At 45.0% G+C, this 6,569-nt stretch overlaps 1 pseudogene; it reads left to right on the forward strand.

Moving 5' to 3' along the window:
- Positions 1-1,600: 1,600 nt before the first annotated feature.
- Positions 1,601-2,030, forward strand: LOC118894362 (annotated as a pseudogene).
- The last annotated feature ends 4,539 nt before the right edge of the window (positions 2,031-6,569 follow it).

A 6,569-nucleotide genomic window follows, 5' to 3' on the forward strand; every position in this document is an offset into this window, starting at 1 on the left:
AAGGTATGTTGGGTGAGTGATATTACACCATGATTGGAGACCGTTGGGTGGCCTCAGTAGACAGGATGCCGAGGAGTCCAGCTCCTGCCCCAAAACCCGATGTGTGATTTTCAGGCCTGACTGTAGGTAATTACAAGGCTTTACCTGGCAGGTCCCAGGGGAAACTCCCTCCCCACCTTAGACTCGGTGACAGCCAGGCCCTGAAAACTCTGACAGGAGCTGCAGTCCAGGACTCAGGTCCCTGGCTGGCCATTCTCTTACACACCTGCACTCCCAGCCCTGGCACCTTCATCCCTAGGTCTCTCCATCTGAGGTCTTCAGGTACCTCTGCTAAAGCCCCCTTATGAGGGAGGAGGGGAAAGCCTTGAGGCACTGTTATCCATTGTGACTTGCACCCTGTACTTTTCCACCCTCCCCCTCCCCTCCCTTCCCCACCGGACCCAGGTCCATAACACTGTATAGCCTTTGGTTCAGGCTCCCTCAACAGTGAGACGACCCCCACTGATCCACCTGACCCTGGACCACTGCATGTTCCATGGGGGAATATGGAACGGGGTGCCTCTTGCTTATACCATCGTGGTAAGTGATGAAAACCTCACTGCTACTCTCATCTGGGGCTTGTTGCTTCTATCAGCTACTCCTGGCAGCTCATCTCTCTCTCTCCAGCTCAGCTGAGCCCTTGATGGCACTGATGATACCCATGAGAGCAGGACTGCTGCCCTTGGAAAGGACATGAAAGCGGTGGCAGGACCCGGAGCCCTGGCCCTGGCCTCTGGCAGGAGGACAGAGAGAAGAGAGCGTGGGGCAGCGCAGGCAGGCTAGCCAGCCGTGGGTGAGGGATGCGGGAGGGAAGCTCAGGAAGTCTGGTGTCTCCTATTTTCCCAATGAAGATCATCAGCTAAAGGAGGGAAGAGAGGGGTTTGGGGGATAAATGAGTGGACGTGAAACGGTCCTCCAGGGCCATGAGAAAGTGAGCTCACCCGATAAAGGAGAGGGCTAACTGGGCAGTGTTGAAAGCCTATTTGAAAATCAGTGGCAGAATATCTGCAAAGTGCCTAGCTCGGCGATGGGCAAATAGCTCTGTTAGTTGGGAAAAAGGCTGGAAGAAGAGCCCTCCCGGGGAGTGATGTTGACCTGTTGCTGTGTTTCTAGTTTCCACAGCAGTCCTGGGAGAAAAGGGCCCAGCCAGTGTCAGAAAGTGTGTCCAAAAACGACTTAGATGCACCCAGTTGAGCAGCCAAGGCCCACAGGCAGGGAAATTCAAAACACCAAACTGGCTGGCAAAATACAAGCAGTAAAACTCCAGCTACACCCACTCAGAGATTACAATTTGTATCAGAAAGTTCTCAAGTGTGGAATCATCGCTTTTTTCTCTTCCTGCTCCTGGGGCAGCACCAGCTGATGGGGAATCGCTAAGGTTGTTCTACTGAAAACGTGAAATTGCCCCAAGCGGGCTGCCCTGAAAGGCCCCATTATCTTGACTGTACTCACTGCCCTGGAGGCCTTGGGTGCCCCTGAGGTCCTGAGCAGACACAGAGGTAGAGGCCTCATTATTGTAAGTCTTAATGGTTACTGAGAAATAAAAATCATTGTCTCGCTTCCTTTCCAATCCTGGCCGGGCAGGATGGCTCCCACAAAGAAAGATGGCGAGAAGAAGGGCCGGTCCGCCATCAACGAGGTGGTGACCAGAGAATACACCACCAACATTCACAAGCGCATCCATGAAGTGGGTTTCAAGAAGCGTGCCCCTCGGGCACTCGAATAAGTCCGGAAATTTGCCATGAAGGAGATGGGAACTCCAGATGTATGCATTGACACCAGGCTCAACAAAGCCGTCTGAGCCAAAGGAATAAGGAATGTCCCATACCGTATCCGTATGCGGTTGTCTAGAAAACGGAATGAAGATGAAGATTCACCAAACAAGCGCTATACGTTGGTTACCTATGTACCTGTCACCACTTTCAAAAATCTACAGACAGTTAATGTAGATGAGAACTAACTGCTGATTGTCCAATAAAGTTATAGAACTGACAAAAAAAAAAAAAAACATTGTCTCGGTTCACTGAATTGAGCGTAATTAGTCAACCCAAACCAAGTCCTTCTTAGAACAAGTGGTTGCAAAATGGCTTATGTTGATTGCATCATAAACACTTACATAATTAGACATTGTCTTTTGTCAGCCTCCCCTTTCAAGATAAGACCTTCAAACAGCATTATTTTGCAAGAATTACAAGACTGAGGACATAAAAAAAAATCCAAGCAAAACTGACTGTTTAGAGCCAATAACCTGGGCAGGGTCTCATGCAATGAACAAAGCCTATCCAAACAAGATAAAGAACTTATTCTGCCTGGACAGAATCCCTTGGATGGCAGATCCAAGTCTCCTGTTCCTGGTTCTGAGCTTTCAACTGATCAGCTGTATTGGTCATCCTAACAGATTAGTGAAGGTCACTCGGATTCTCCAGGTCAGGCAAAGGAAATTGTAATCTGATCTATCAGTCAGGGATCTAGCAAGAAAGAGATGGAACATTCCAATAGAGCGATTGAAGAGGGTAGTATGAAGGGACTATTTATAGCGGGGTGGGCAGGGGTAAGGGAAACCAACAAGGAAGAATACAGTAGCATAAGGCTAGCAATAGTGGGAATAGTTTTGTGTTTGTTTGTTTGTTTGTTTGTTTGTTTTTTGGCTGCATTGGGTCTTCGTTGCTGTGCGCAGGCTTTCTCTAGTTGCGGCGAGTGGGGGCTACTCTTCGTTGCAGTGCGCGGGCTTCTCATTGTGGTGGCTTCTCTTGTTGTGGAGCACGGGCTCTAGGCACACGGGCTTCAGTAGTTGTGGCTCACGGGCTGTAGAGCGCAGGCCCAGTAGTTGTGGCGCACGGGCTTAGTTGCTCCACAGCATGTGGGATCTTCCCAGACCAGGGATCGAACCTGTGTCCCCTGATTGGCAGACTGATTCTTATCCCACTACTAGCTCTAGGCCTGGAGGGAAATGGGAGGAACCATGACCCCAGAGAGAGTAAAGATTAGCAGCAGGGTCTATGGCCAACCTACAAACCCTCCAGGAAGGGATCCCACCTCAGTGTCCCCCACCCTCCAATCTCAGGCTGATGTCTCCCACTGGCAGAACCCAACCAGAGTCAGAAGGTAAAGGGCTCCGTTGATGCATTTTATACAAAGTGTCTCCCAGGGCAGACAAGGAGCAGAGTGGATCTGGAGGGGCAGATGGAGGGCTCCAGCATCCCAGGGAAGCAATATGAAAAAGAGAAAGTAAAATTAAAAACAGAGATAATGGAAGCAAATTTAGATCCACGACAGTGGCATTTTTGCCAAACAAAAGTTTTGATAGCTTTATATTGACAATTTTGTCATCATTGCTTTCATGTGTGTCAGATTATTAAGCTGTTTAAAGCATTTTAAACTATCCCATAATTTGGCTTATAATTTTCATCAAGTTTTCATTTGGAACAGTTTAACTGATTGAGATCACTGTTAAAATGTTTGGGGAACTCTAATTTGTAAAATTCATGTTTTTTGATATAATAATTGTCTAAGCAGAATGTGAATATTTAGATAATTGTTAACTGTTAAAAAAAACCCAAATAATTTAATGTGGGTTCCTATCAGTGTACAAAAACCCTTGGACATTAACATTTTTTAATGGGGTAAGTGCAATGTCATTATGAGCCAGGAGGGAGGTAAGTGCCAGGTGACCTTGCAAATCTCCTTTCCCAAGTTCACCTACTGATTCTGTCTTGGGTCGGCCCCAGAGTCTGGTTCCAGAGCCCAGAGTTTCTTAACCTGAGGTCTTATTTGTATTGTTGTGGGTAGAAGAACTGGGGCTTTCAAGAGCCTCAAAGGGAGTAAAAAGACAAATAATCCAATTTAAAAATGGGCAAAGAGCGGGACTTCCCTAGTGGTCCAGTGCTTAAGAATCCGCCATCCAATGCAGGGGACACAGGTTTGATCCCCGGTCAGGGAACTAAGTCCCACATGCCTCAGGGCAGCTAAGCCCACGCACCACAACTACTGGGCCCGTGCACTCTGGAGCCCTCACACCACAGCTAGAGAGAAGCCCGCGTGCTGCAGTGAAGAGCTCGTGCTCCACAACGAAAGATCCCGCCTGCCGCAACTAAGACCGGACACAGCCTAATTAATTAATTGATTAATTAAGTAATTTTAAAAGCTGCTGCTCTAAAAAAAAAGAAAATGGGCAAAGAATCTGAATAGACATTCCTCCAAAGAAGACACACAGTTGGACAAGATGTACATGAAAAGTTGCTCAATATTATTAACCATCAGAGAAATACAATTCAAACCACAGTGAGATACCACTTCACAACCAGTAGGGTGGCCATAATTAAAAAGACAGATAATAACAAGTGTTGGTAAAGATGTGGAGAAATCAGAACTCCTCTTCTCTGCTGTTAGGATTATAAAATGATGCAGCTACTTCAGAAAGCAGTCTGGCAGTTCCCTAGACAGAATTACCATATGACCCAGCAATTACACCTTAGGTATATACCCAAGAGAAATGAAAACATGTGCCCATTCAAAAACTTGTACACGAATGTTCGTAGAACTGTTATTCATAACTGCCATACAGTAGATACAACCCCATATATCCATCAACACATGAATGGATAAATAAAATGTGGTATATGCATACAATGGAATATTAGTTGGCCATAAAAAGAAACGAGGTACTGATACAGGCTACAACACAGATGGACCTTAAAGCATGGGAAGAGATATGGGGATATATGTCTATGTATAGCTGATTCACTTTGTTATAAAGCAGAAACTAACACACCATTGTAAAGCAATTATACTCCAATAAAAATGTTAAAAAAAAAAAGAACTAATAAAAAACAATTATAACAAACCAAAAAAAAAGCATTATGCTAAGTGAAAGAGGCCAGTCACAAAAGACCACATTTGTATGATTCCATTTATATGAAATGTCCAGAACAGGCAAATCCATAGAGACAGAAAGTAGATTAGTGACTGCCTAGGGCTGGAAGTTGCAGGGGGAAATGGAGGATAATTGCCAAAGGGTATGGGGTTTTCTAGGGGAGAGAGGAAAATGTTCTGGAATTAGGTAGTAGTGATGGCTCCACAACTCTGTGAATATACTAAAAACCATTCAGTTGCACAAAGTGAAAAACAAGTCTCAAAAGGGCTCAGGGTCACTGGTCTAAATAAGTTTGGGAGGTTCCCAAGCTGAAGAGCAGGGGTCATGTGCCCACAGGGCTGAGACCACATGGCGTAGTTGGGCCCGTGAAGCTCTGCCTAAAGGTAATTTGCATTTTTGAAAAACTAATGGACTTTTTTTTTAGAGCAGTTTTAGGTTCACAGCAAAATTGAGTGAGAATACAGAGTTCCCTCCCCCCCAACCACACACAGCCTTCCCCACCATCAACATCGCACACCAGTATGGTCCACTTGTTGCAATCGATGAACCAATATTCACCCATAGTTATTAACCAAAGGGCTTACTCTTGGTGTTGTACATTCTACAGGTTTGAACAAATGTATAATGACAGGTATGCACCATTATAGTATCACACATAGTTTCACTGCCCTAAGAATCCCCAGTGCTTCACCAATTCATCCATTCCTCCTCTCTCACCCCTGCAACCACTGATCTAAAATTGTCTCCGTAATGTTGCCTTTTCCAATATATCATATAGTCAGAATCACACAGTATGTAGCCTTTTCAGATTGACTTCTCTCACTTAGTAACATGCATCTGTTTTCTCCATGTCTTCTCATAGCTTAATAGCTCATTAGCATTAATAATAATATTCCATTGTATAGATGTACCACAGTTTATTTATCCATTCACCTACTGAAGGATGTCTTGATTGCTTCAAATTTTGGCAATTATGAATAAAGCTGCTATACACATTTGTAGGCAGGTATTTGTGTGGACATAAGTTTTCATCAGTTTTAAGTGACACTCTGCATGCCAAATACTTGGTTTGTTTTATAAAACTCACCCTTAGTTTGGAACCCCTTTCCCAGAGGCTTCAGGAACTGGCACAGCTAGATACGCTCGCTCTCCAAAAAAAAGAAAGAAGCTAGTAATTATTTGACCCTCAGGGTATGCTAGTGTTACGTATGACCTCACTTCCTCCTCACCACCGGCCTCAGATGGGTGCGTTTTACAGATGAGTAAACTGAGGTTTGGTCCTTCCATTACTGTGTATTATCCAGTGTTCTCTTAGAGTCTTGGACTCTCGGTGCTGGAAGGAGCCTTAGACATTTCCTAGTCGAATCCCCCTCACTTTATATATGAAGAACCAAAGGCTTACAGACTCAAGGACATGGCCAAAATCTTGGAGTCATCCTTTCCTCCTCTAGTTCTCTCTCACCCCAAAGTACAATCCATCACCAAGACATGTATCATTTACCTTCAAAATAGATTCAATGTGCAGCACTTCTCCCTACCACCATTGCTTCTACCCCAACCAGGCCTCCCTCACCAATCACCTGGATTACTATAAGACCTTCTCAACAGGTTTCTTTACTTCCTCTCTAGCCCCCCATCCTATACTTGAATCTTTATA

This window comes from Balaenoptera musculus, chromosome 4 (assembly GCF_009873245.2).
Source record: "Balaenoptera musculus isolate JJ_BM4_2016_0621 chromosome 4, mBalMus1.pri.v3, whole genome shotgun sequence".
Classification (NCBI taxonomy): Eukaryota; Metazoa; Chordata; class Mammalia; order Artiodactyla; family Balaenopteridae; genus Balaenoptera; species Balaenoptera musculus.